We start from the raw sequence: 13,359 nt of genomic DNA, 5'->3' as shown, positions 1-13,359 counted from the left end.
TCCCTTTATCAGAGAATGAAGAAACTTTATTTTATTAATGCTAACAATAAAAAAATGTTATTATCTCTTTTGCTAAAATGGAGTGCCAGTGACATACACAATAGATTGTACACATACAATGAACACAAATACCAAATCATTACATTGTTGCATCTACCATGGTGATTGAATTCCAACTGTAATTGACCAGCAATGACAGACAGCTCCTTTAAAATAAGGTGATGATTGGCTGAGTATAACTAAAATGATATAATGTGCAACAATTATCCAATTTTTGAATAAACACTTTAGCACATGTTGCAGAATATAAGTAAATTCCTACATTTACTCAGTGGGATCAATAGAGTTCACACTTCTATTGTGGCTTTAAAATCTTCCTATACTTGCCAGTCTTCTCTTGAAATAACACTTACGTAAAACTATTGTACTTCACAGAATTCTTCACTGCAATTAAAAATCAACATTCACACTTTGTTACCTAAACTAAAAAAATGACAAAGACTAGCATAAAGTATCTAAATAAAGTGGAGAAGGGGCGGAAGATGGCAAGAAGGCGGAAACTTTGCTAAAAAAGTAAAAGGAATGTGAGAACAGAAGAGAATGTGTATAGTAGAGTGTAGGTGTCTTTACTAGGAGAGATGAGCGAAGTAAGAGCAGAAAATGATTTTAAAAAATACATATACAGTATGTTTGGTGCAGTACAACAATTCTCTTCTGCTTATCACAACAAAACCAGATGAAAAACATATTAACCCCTTCGTGCCTAAGGGTAAAACAAATCTAAATGCCTAAGTACAATTTTGAAACTTTGACATGTGTTAGTAAAACTATACATATCATCACAACTGCTTTCTGCATCCAGGAAAATTGTTACCTTGTTTTTTTTTATCAAAGGAAAACTAGGCCCAAAATATGAAAAAAATCATATAGTTCTTGCTTCTACCATAACCTTTCACCAAAGAACAACCCAAATTAAATTCTCCTGACAATTGTAGCGATACCACATATGTGTATGTTAGTTGTTGTTTGTACACGTAGTACAGCCCAAAAACAATAGTTCCCAATTTGCTTTTTTTTATCCTACCTAAAACTCACTGATACTAATTGGTACTAGGGATGAGCCGAACACCCCCCGGTTCGGTTTGCATCAGAACATGCGAACAGGCAAAAAATTTGTTCGAACATGCGAACACCGTTAAAATCTATTGGACACAAACATGAACAATCAAAAGTGCTCATTTTAAAGGCTTATATGCCATTGTCATAAAAAGTGTTTGGGGACCTGGGTCCTGCCCCAGGGGACATGTATCAATGCAAAAAGAAGTTTTAAAAATGGCTGTTTTTTTGGGAGCAGTTATTTTAATAATGCTTAAAGTGAAACAATAAAAGTGTAATTTTCCTTTAAATTTCGTACCTGGGGGGTGTCTATAGTATGCCTGTAAAGGGGCGCATGTTTCCCATGTTTAGAACAGTCTGACTGCAAAATGACATTTCAAAGGAAAAAAAGTCATTTAAAACTACTCGCGGCTATAATGAATTGTCAGTCCGACAATACACATAAAAGTTCATTGATAAAAACGGCATGGGATTTCTCCACAGGGGAACCCCGAACCAAAATAAAAAAAAATGTGTGGGGGTCCCCCTAAATTCCACACCAGGCTCTTCAGGTCTGGTATGGATATTAAGGGGAACCCCATGCCAAAATAAAAAAAAAATGGTGTGGGGTCCCCCCAAAAATCCATACCAGACCCTTATCCGAGCACGCAACCTGGCAGGCCGCAGGAAAAGAGGGGGGATGAGAGAGCGCCCCCCCCCGAACCATACCAGGCCACATGCCCTCAACATTGGGAGGGTGCTTTGAGGTAGCCCCCAAAGCACCTTGCCCCCATGTTTATGGGAAGAAGGGCCTCATCCCCACAACCCTTGCCGGTGGTTGTGGGGGTCTGCGGGTGGGAGGCTTATGGGAATCTGGAAGCCCACTTTAACAAGGGGAGCCCCAGATCCCCCCATGTGAATTGGTAATGGGTTACAAATGTACCCCTACCTTTTCTCAAAAAAAGTCAAAAAGGTTAAAAAACACAAGAGACGGTTTTTGACACTGTTTTTGACAGTGGGAGTCTTCAGTCGTGTGGCGCTTCACTTCTTCTGACATTTCTTATATAACAGAGGGCGGGGTCACCCGGTGCCCCCCTCTGATGCACGGGGAATTCACGGGACTTCCCTGAGGCTTTCCCCGTGTTGTTAGAGGGGGGCAGGGTCACGTAACCAAGTGAACTCGAAGCTCATCCCTAATTGGTACTGATATTAAAAAAAAAAATCCTGTCAAAAATATACTGACCCTGACCTTTGCCACTGACCTTTGACCCAAACACTAACTCTGGCACTGACCTAGATCAAGCCTTGAATTAGGTATTTTTTTGTATTTTTTTATTTTTTTTTTTATTATGGTTATTTATTTTATTTTTTTTACACACACTTTTTTCTGCAAGGAGAGAGAGAGAAAGAGAGAGAGAGAGAGAGAGAGAGAGAGAGAGAGATAGAGAGAGAGATGATGCATCTCTCTCCACCATTCACAGAGAAAAACAAAAACAGGGACGGCTTCACAGTGACTGATCACTGTGATAGCCAATCAGAGGCTATCAAAGTGATCAGGTGACTCAGAATTGGGAGTTTCGGGCCTGGAGCATTAGTATGGGACCTGGGGCTCTCTGTGAAATTCCAGTCTCTGTGCTGGGAGAACACCGTGTGGCGTGCAAATGGTGTGCAAATATGCAAATATGTGGCCCCATGAAAAAAAGCCCAGTCCAGAGGGGCTGCATATTTGTGTACAGTCAGAATGAAGGGGTTAACTATGTATTTATGTAATATCCACTTTAGATTACTCTGATAAACATGTGATTAACACTTTAAACTGGAACTCCAGTTACATACACAGATGAAATGCATGCTGTTGTCTTTCGCTCCTTCCAGTCCTGAGATATACACAGCTCTAGGGTTTGAGACCTGATTTTTCTCTGCTGAAGCTCAGTAGCACTTATAGGTCTTGTCCATCCCCCAGTATGTGAATGGACAGTGAAATGAGAAGTAGATTACTGAGTTCATTTCTTTACTTAGGAAAGTGGGGGTAACGGTGCTTTGAGTTTGAATCATTGAGTTTTATTCATTGTTGTTATCATCCAGTCGTATAGTGATGGTTTAACTATGGAGAATCTGAATACAGGCATACCCCACCTTTAAGTACACAATGGGGTTTATTTTCTAAAGCTGGAAAGTGCAAAATCAGGCTCACTTCTGCATAGAAACCAATGAACTTCTAACCCCAGCTTGTTCAATTAAGCTTTGGTAATAAAACCTGGAAGCTCATTGGTTTCTATGCAAAAGTGAGCCTGATTTTGAACTTTCCAGCTTTAGTAAATAAACCCCATTGTGTACTTAACTACTTCCCACCCGGCCACTGTACATAAACGGAACGTCCCTCAGGAGGAGCGGGATCACATGTGCACATGCCCACGCAGCGCCGCGGTCCTGATGCGTTCGTGTCACCCAGACACGGTGCATCTCCGATCAGCAGGAGGGCTCAGTGATTAGCCCACCTGATCACATGATAGCCGTGTCCAATCACAGCCGTCATGTGATGTAAATACAGAGCCGGTTGCTAGGCAATCGGCTCTCCTCTCCTCACACAGACGTTGTCAGTGAGGAGAGGAGAGCGGATCGCTGCAGCCGGCTGGTGATCAATGAGTAGGAGCTGTTTTTTTACAGCTTTTTACTCACTGATCACCAGTCTAGTGTCCCCACAGTGTAAACACACAAAGTTAACACACTTGTCCCCAAAACACATGTCCTCAAAACACATGTCCTCACATAGTAAAAACACCTGTCCCCCACATATGTAACAGTAAAATCACATGTCCCAATGATTATCTGCACACATATATCCGTGATCACCTGTGCACATCTGTATATGATCATTTGCATACATCTAAGATCAAAAAAACCCAAAGAAAGGGTTAACACTGCGCTAAAACAGTGTAAAATGATATGTGAAGTGTAAAAGCTGCCAGCACTGAAAGTCCAATACTAAACTCCAAAACACCAAACAATAAAAAATATGTGCAGCGCTAAAACTAAATGAATTAATAAAATGTGCTAAAAATCATACAAAAGTGATTAATCCACCACACAATGTATTAAGAGAAACACAACAGGTCTCCTATAGAAGATAGAGACAAATGTCACAACATATGTCATATGTGGGAAAAAAAAAAATTAATATAAAGCATAAAAAAAGTGTGATCCCAAAAATTATACCAAAAAAAAGTCCATAAGTGAAGTGGGTAGATGATCAAAATAAATTCTGAAGAGATGTGACACAGGTGAATCCAGCATCCACAGTGACTTGCACCCAAGTGAGATATGAGGCTCCTTACCAGCTCAAGATGACCACCATAACAGTGGTCCCACCAGGCATTTGGGAAATTAACAGGTCACCCACAACCTATGCCGATCTTTCCAGTATGTAGAACTCAAAAGACTCTGCTTGGATGCACACACATGCTGCAGTTGAGCTCAAGTTGAGATGCCATATTCATTCTTCACCTCCTTCGTGGCTGCCAAAGCAGAGTCTTTTGAGTTCTACATACTGGAAAGATCGGCATAGGTTGTGGGTGACCTGTTAATTTCCCAAATGCCTGGTGGGACCACTGTTATGGTGGTCATCTTGAGCTGGTAAGGAGCCTCATATCTCACTTGGGTGCAAGTCACTGTGGATGCTGGATTCACCTGTGTCACATCTCTTCAGAATTTATTTTGATCATCTACCCACTTCACTTATGGACTTTTTTTTGGTATAATTTTTGGGATCACACTTTTTTTATGCTTTATATTAATTTTTTTTTTTTCCCACATATGACATATGTTGTGACATTTGTCTCTATCTTCTATAGGAGACCTGTTGTGTTTCTCTTAATACATTGTGTGGTGGATTAATCACTTTTGTATGATTTTTAGCACATTTTATTAATTCATTTAGTTTTAGCGCTGCACATATTTTTTATTATTTGCATACATCTGTCCGTGATCACATGAACCAATTATTATGCACTTAACGGAATTTTTTTTACCAAAAATATGTAGCAGAATACATTTTGGCTTAAATTTATGACAAACTTTGATGTTATTGGATTTCTTTTAAAATAGAAAGAAGAAAATATTGTTTTTTTTCCAAATTTACCCTCTTTTTTCACTTATATTGCAAAAAATAAAAAACGGAGTCGTGAATAAATACCACCAAAAGAAAGCTCTATTTGTGTGAACAAAATGATAAAAATTTCATTTGGGTACAACATTGCATGACTGCGCAATTGTCTTTGAAAATGTGAGAGCGCTGAAAGCTGAAAATTGGTCTGGGAAGGAAGAGGGTGAAAGTGCCCTGTATTGATGTGGTTAAAAGTGGGATATGCCTGTACTGGGCTGGCAGCTTCAACACACCCAAAGATTTCCATGATCACCTTGGGTTGTGATGAGAATGAGTGGGACTAGAATTCAAGCAGCACAATGTAATATTATAGCCCAGATACTAGTATATAGTTTACTAAGCCAGCATATTGCAGTTTCATTTTCTTTAAATGCTGATTAAGGGGGTGTAATACAGCACCAAAAAGCATTAGTACTGTAAATAGTTTGCCTTCAGAATAGATTTGTACCCTGACTTGAATATTATGGTGTTCAGTTCTAGACATACTCAAGCACATTGCTAGGTCACCCTGCTGTCTCCTCTAATCATTGCCCTCTTTGCACTGCGGCACAAATGATTGACCCCTTGTTCTGATTCTCTCTCGCCCAGTTTAAGGACTGTAAAAAGACTTTTAGCAATTAAAATTCAGGTATTTATACTGCTTGTCTTTAAAACCAAATATATTTAAGGATATTTTATTAAAAACAGAGCTACAGTAATTTGTAAATTTTATATCTGCCTAGAGTTCAGCTTTAATCTTCACTCAGCTATTCTTATTTTAAGGGGAAAAAATGACTTTAGGAAATGAGAAAAATTTTACACAGCATAGAGAGATAGCAGACTTCCTTAATCAGCCCTCTTTGGCTCCCAAAATTATTTTTAAATACATGAATATGGCACTCTATATCTGTTTTAATGTCAGTAATACATTTTTTTCATTTTTTATTATTTTTTTTATATTTATTTATTCTTGACAGACACATACCTACAATGTAGGTCCCTAGTGTTGTTTGATAGCAATAGTTTGCTACCTACCCTCTTGGGGGTAGCTACCTGTTCAAATAAATAATTTACAAGCTAACAATATGCTTCTATTGATTGAACCTCTTGGCATAAATTATTGATTTCTAAGCATGTTAATGAGAGATTTATGCTGACCAATTCTGCCAGTGTTTGGTTCTTAAAGGGTATTTTAGGACTCCTGTATAAAATCAAAATGACTCTACAGTTTTTAATTTCTTAGTATGTGATATTTTGCAAAAAGCATCATTTGAATTCAATAAACACTATGCTCACAATTGTAACTATTTAAGACCGCATAATATTTTTTTTTGTTCATTATTTATTGGCATTGTGTAGTGTACTTGCTCTAGCACAAAACTCAAGTTCCTTTTTTTAATTTCCTGTAGAACATGAAGAGTGATATATGGAATAGAGCTGCAGTTTCACATTACTCTGTATTATATGACCTTGATTGCTGATAATAATATAACTTACATTTATATTCCATGCCAAACACAGGAAGGCAATAGATTTTCTTGTAAATGAATATATGTGTATTGAAAAGTCTGAATTGTGATTAATGAAGTTGTCTTGCCACAACATTACTGCAACAAAGCAAAAAAAAAAAAACACATGATCAAAACTGTAAGTGTCTAAACACTTATAAATGAATGGGATAATTGTTGCTGGTAATGCTAGAACCTGATTAAATATCATCTAAACATGCTGTTTATGGAGATAAGCAAACCAGATCTAAAAAGTCAATATTTTATCCAGAGTGAATGATTAACATGCTTGCAGACTTGGGGTCTACAAATTTTTAAAAGTTTGGTTATTTGAACTCATAGTTGCTGATTAAAAAACGTCTTTTCCATTATTTATTACCTGATCATTTTTAGCCCAGGTTCACACTGAGCTGCGGGAATGAAGCCATGCGAGTTCAGCTGAACTCGCACAATTTCACTCCTGCATGTCAGTCCTGATTTCGGCCGCAATCTCAGAGACATCTGTTTAGGTTTCTGCACAGATGTCAATGTAAATCACAGCCCGAAATCGCAAAAAGTAGTACAGAAACTACTTTTTGAAATCGGTGCAGTGCCGCAGATGTGGCATCGCACCGATTAGGACGGTGCCATTGACGGCAATTGCTGACAATTTGACATGTCAAATTGCATGTCAAAACTCTCCAGTGTGAACCAGGGCTTAAGGGATGCCCCACATATAAAAGAGTTCCCTGTAAAGAAGATAATAAATACTTACCTCTTCTGCTGTCACAAAACACTTAGGCTTAGGTCTCCTCTGAAACTGACACTTCTGGGAGTGTCCTGGTCCCCACTATGCTCAGTGGTTAACAGTGTTAATTTTGTCGACTAAACAACTAAAACATTTTAGTCGACTAAATGAATACTATTTTAGTTGACTAAAATAAGACTAAGACTAAAACAATTGAGATGACTAAAATACGACTAAAACTAAAATGGCATTTTAGTCAAAAGACTAAAATAGGATTAAAACTAAATTGAAATTTGACTTCAAAATTAACACTGGTCTGTATTGCATGTTTATACTTCAATACCATAAATAATAACATATTTGATTTTTCACTCCAGCAGTATATAATGAGTTTGGAAACTGTAGAGAAATGTTAACTAATGCATTACAATTTAATTACACCCATTAGATTTTAGACAACTAAAATTTGTTTTAGTCAACTAAAATGTACAGGAGATTTTAGTCGACTAAAATCTACTGGAGATTTAGTCGACTAAATACGACTAAAACTAAAACAATTGCAGAAGACTAAAATGGGATAAATCTAAAATGCCATTTTAGTCCTAAGACTAAGACTAAAACTAAATCAAAATTTGCTGCCAAAATTAACACTAGTGGTTAATACTGTGGACCACTGCATCACAACAATGGCCTGTAATGACATCAGGGCTTTTTTTCAGCCGGAACACACCGGAACTGCATTCCAGAACCTTTGGTAGCCCTCTCCTCTCCAACCCATCATTTAATACTGAAGCCAGTAGAGGAAGTTCTACTGGCTTCTCTGTGCTAGCACTGCACACTCAGGGCTGCTGCCCTCATGCCCTAGTGAGTGCTTCAGGTCCCAACCTTCAGCTGCTGCAGTGATTCGGGAGGAAGCTTCCGTCCCTGCCTGCTTGCCGCCACTACTCAGACTTTGTAGCATGGAGCTCCTCAGCTCTGTACTACAGTAGGGGGAGCTCTCCGATCCACTGTACTTTACTGGGAAAAAAAGCTTGCACATACCACAGAGAGCGGTGATGGCAGAAGAGGTGAGGGATCTGTCACTGTGAATGAATACAAGGGAAAGCTTTGCATAGACTGAGTTCATTCAGAGAGGCGTGCACTGTAAATGTGCATGGGGTGGGGGAATATGTGCAGAGAGGTAAAGTTTGTGTGTGTGTTTAGCAAAGGGGAGAGCATTATACACAGAGGAGAGCTTGGGGGAATTTGTGCAGAGAGGAACCCTGGAAAAGTATGTGTGTGTGGAGGAGGAGGATCAGCAGAGAGGAAAGCTGGGGGGGGATTTGTGATGAGAAGAGAGCTGGGGGATTTGTGATGAGAGGAGAGCTGGGGGATTTGTGATGAGAGGAGAGCAGGGGGGATTTGTGATGAGAGGAGATCTGGGAGGGAATTGTGATGAGAGGAGAGCTGGGGGGATTTGTGGTGAGAGGAGATCTGGGGGGGAATTGTGATGAGAGGAGAGCTGGGGGGATTTGTGATGAGAGGGGAGCTGGGGGGATTTGTGATGAGAGGAGATCTGGGGGGAATTGTAATGAGAGAAGAGCTGAGGGATATGTGATGAGAGGAGAGCTAGGAGGGAATTTGTACAGAGAGGAGAGCTGGGGGGATTTTTGATGAGAGGAGCGCTGGGGGGATTTGTGATGAGAGGAGAGCTGGGGGGATTTGTGATGAGAGGAGAGCTGGGGGGGTTTGTGATGAGAGGGGAGCTGGGGGAATTTTACAGAGAAGAGAGCTGGGGGGATTTGTGATGAGAGGAGAGCTGGGGATTTGTGATGAGAGGAGAGCTGGGGGATATGTGATGAGAGGGGAGCTGGGGGGATTTGTACAGAGAGGAGAGCTGGGAGGATTTGTAATGAGAGGGGAGCTTGGGGGATTTGTGATGAGTGGAGAGCTGGGGGATTTGTACAGAGAGGAGAGCTGGGGGGATTTGTGATGAGAGGGGAACTAGGGGATTTGTACAGAGAGAGGAGCTGGGGGGATTTGTAATGAGAGGAGAGCTGGTGGATTTGTGATGAGAGGAGAGCTGGGGGAACTCTGCACTGTGATAGATCCCGTGGAGGACACGGCTCACTCACACAGTGGGGATACATTGCAGGATCGATCCTTTGGACAAGGTAAGTAACTTTGCCTGGATCCTGCAATGCGATACTGAGTGTGGCTCAGGGTTACCGCTTTTAGTACTGAAAATTCACCCCGAGCCACACTCAGGAATACCGCTAAGGAGGTTAAGGGGGCTTGGCAAGGGGTGTGTCCTATGCCTGCATACTTTTGCTTATAGGTGTCCCTCATTCCCATCTCAAACAGTTGGGAGGTATGGGTAAGTGTCCTTATTTTAAAAGTCAGCAGCTGCAGTATTTGTAGCTACTGACTTTTATTTTTATTTTTTTTAGGTGGAACTCTGCTTTAAGGGGGATTGGTTGGGGGTGTAAAAATGCAACTCAACAGCACAGTTTTACTTTGCCCAACTGCAAGTGTAAACTCTTCCTTGTCATGACAGATGGATGGGTAGATCATCTGTTTTTCTGTAAGGAATTGTTTCTAACTGAATTGGATTCTATGCATGCTAGGTGTTGCGCTTTCAAAGTGACAGCTTTTGACACACATCCTCCTATCATTTCTCTTACTGGCAAAGTAAAATGCACTCCATGATTTGCGTAGAGTTTGTCAAATGACTTTCATAGATAATGTGACTGGTCTTTTAATGACTGGCAACTCTATCTACACCATCTGTGTTCAAATTAGCTGCCATTGTACCAATGGGCAGAACATTATCCCATTTCAAGTTGAATGACTTGTTTACAATGAACCTTGTTCACAGCTGCAGTGCAGATCGCTCTGGAAATATTTAACGTCTAAGAGGGGTCTTCAAAAAGTTTCCAAACTTTTCTATATTTAATAATCAATATGGTGAGTGCAGTGCTTAAATTTGTCACAAAATAAAATATGGGAACGTGATCAGCATATTCTTATAAACATACTCATAAAAACAAAAAATTGAAATACGTGAAATACATCAAAGAAAACATTCAAAAGATAAAATAAAAGTTGTGTATCTAAATAGATATTTGTTTAGATACACAACTTTTATTTTATCTTTTAATTACTCTCTTTGATGTATTTCACGTATTTCAATTTTTTGTTTCATGATTATGTTTATAAGAATATGCTGATCACGTTCAGATATTTTCTTTTGTGACACATTGAAGTGCTGCACTCACCATATCGTTTGTTATTTTGGGTTAGTATTAAGACCTTCAGTGCTAGCAGCTACTCTCCATACCTAAGCGCAGAGTCCTTTCCCTTTTTTTATATACTGTATTTAATAGAGTTTAAAAAAGGGGGAAACTTTTTGAAGAACCCTCGTACATTTTTCTGCACTGCACATAAATGCAGGTAATTGCAGCCAAAATTCACAGTAAAAAATGCAGGTGAAAGAAAGAGAATAAATATGCCTTCCTCCTTATTTTAAGCCACCAAAGACTCATACGGTATGTTCTCCATATTGGACAGGAAGTTGATACAGCACACATCCATAGTGGGGTTTGCAGAGCGAGAAATCATTGCACACTCTGATAAACATGGGTGGCTAGACAGTGAAAGAGCAATGGGCCGCTCTGATGCAGCAGAACTTGATACTTTACAATTAGTAGCACAAAGACTTTAAGGATAATTTCAAAAAGGCTCTCATTTGGTGAGAGATAGCATCTGACATACAGTATATACAGACTTGGAGCATGTTTCAAAATCTTAGCAAAAGAGCCATTGGTGAATACTTAAAAAAAATGAAAAGTAATATATAGCAGTCCCTCCCATGGGGGTCTTTTTTTGCTTTAAAGGTGAACCTCACCTGCCAGCCCCCACAATCACTGGGCCGGTTTTGGGGAAGAGGTCTTTGTTCTCATCAACATGGGGACAAGGTGCATTGCTAGGGATGTCCCCTCTAGCAAGGATCTCTCCCCATGTAGGGTGTGTGACCTAATATGGTTCAGGAGGGGGGTGCCACAAGCGTGCCCCTCCCCCTTACTTGGTCTGTCAGGATGCATGTGCAGATAATGGTCTGATTATGCTTTTCAAGGCCTCAAGGCCTAATTGGTTTATTTTTAAGTGGAGCTCCCCTTTAAACTCATAGTAGACCTGAAGGGTTTGATATGGTTTTTGATTATTTTTAATCAGGGTTCTGCTTAAAATTCATACCAGATCTGTTTTTTTTATCTTTTGCATTGGGGGTTTCCCTCAAGGGTCCTATTTCATTTATTTTTTAAGCTGAAGTGTGCCATTACAGCCCCATGGATTTCTCCTCCAAATCATGACCATGTTTCACTCCCTTTTTGGGAGTGAAACATGGTGATACTCTGTTGCATCACCTCGGACACTGGCTCTGTGCTCATAGCTCTCTGCTATCTGTGGGCTTCTTCAGTCTTCTGTGTTGACAAGTGACAGTGTACCTCTCCTGGCAGCATACAGAGCCCCCCCTGTCCTGCACTTTCATGTTTCTATGACAGTAGAAAAAGGAGTGGGAGATTTAAACAGCAGCTTCTCCTGAATCTCTCATCGACAGCTGGCACTCTCCACTCTTTGGAGTCTCAATTAAAGCTGCTCTTCTGCAGCAGTATCTCTCTCTCTGATACTTTCTATATGAGGGAGGAAATTTAAGGATGGGGGGAGAGATCTATACAGGGGGAATTTAGGACTGAACCATTTGTCATTTAACTTCATTGCTAGAGTCACCATTCAAGGATTCATATAAAAATATCATATCCTCTCTTAGATGCCTCTCTGAGTCTGAGCCATAGCCATACACTTTTTTTACACAGGAAACAATGGCCAAAAGGGAGCAAGGAGGAAGAGTCCAAGGTGCAGCCACAATGCCTAGCTGACAGGATACTGAGAATTGTGACCAGTCGAGTCAGAATGAGTGTGCGAGGACAGGAAGTAACTAGCATGGGAACCCAAGGGTGAGGATGGGAGAGCTGCAGCGAGTCCACTGGAAAAGGTAGGTTTTTGCAGGGTTAAAATAATCAAAATTAAATATACCAAAACATAAGAGAAAACCTAAAAAGTTTTGTGTGCTGTCTATTTAAATTATTTTTAAGATTTGTTGCCGTATTTCTGAAATATTTCAGTACAAGTAACATAATACATTAACAAAAAGCAAAAACAAAAAGGTCTTTGACATTGAATTCTTTGTTTTTATAATTTACTGGTCATGCAACAACATCAAACAATAATAAAATACTAAAATAAGCAAAGGGAATAATGTGATTTTTTTTTTACAGTTATGTGAAAAGCATATCCTTGCTTGACCTGTTAATTACATGGCTATTGTATACAAACTAGAACTCAAAGGAAAGATCTGCTATAAGGTGGTATCAATGACAAGGATCACTATTTGGTTCCTTGCTGAATATTTCAATAGTAAAGCCTGGATGCTTGTGAGTGCTTAGTAATAAATTGGAATTTCAAACACAGGTCTCCAAGCAAGATTTGTGTGTGTAGAAATTTTCTACTGTTCCATCATTACCCTACATGCACAAGATTCTGGAACTGTTACAACTAAAACACAGCTATGATGATGAATAAAGTCATATTGGGAAAATTAGCTAATTAGCTAAATCATTCTTGGCATGCAGGAGACAATTATAGAATTAATAACCATTCAACTGTGATGTGTTATTTAAAATAAATTGACAGACGTTGTTTACCAGTTTTCACAGGATGCTCATGGTATCTTTACAAAATACAGTACAATCAGTACAAACAATGTAATTGTGTACTGTACGGTTTTTTTGGAGAACATTCTAATAATTATCAGATTATTCACCAATGCCAGGAGCATGGCAGACAAGATG

The sequence above is a fragment of the Aquarana catesbeiana genome, linkage group LG02 (genome assembly GCF_042186555.1).
Source record: "Aquarana catesbeiana isolate 2022-GZ linkage group LG02, ASM4218655v1, whole genome shotgun sequence".
NCBI classification, from domain to species: domain Eukaryota; kingdom Metazoa; phylum Chordata; class Amphibia; order Anura; family Ranidae; genus Aquarana; species Aquarana catesbeiana.
The sequence above is the reverse complement of the archived record's forward strand: the minus strand, read 5'-3'. Positions refer to the sequence as shown.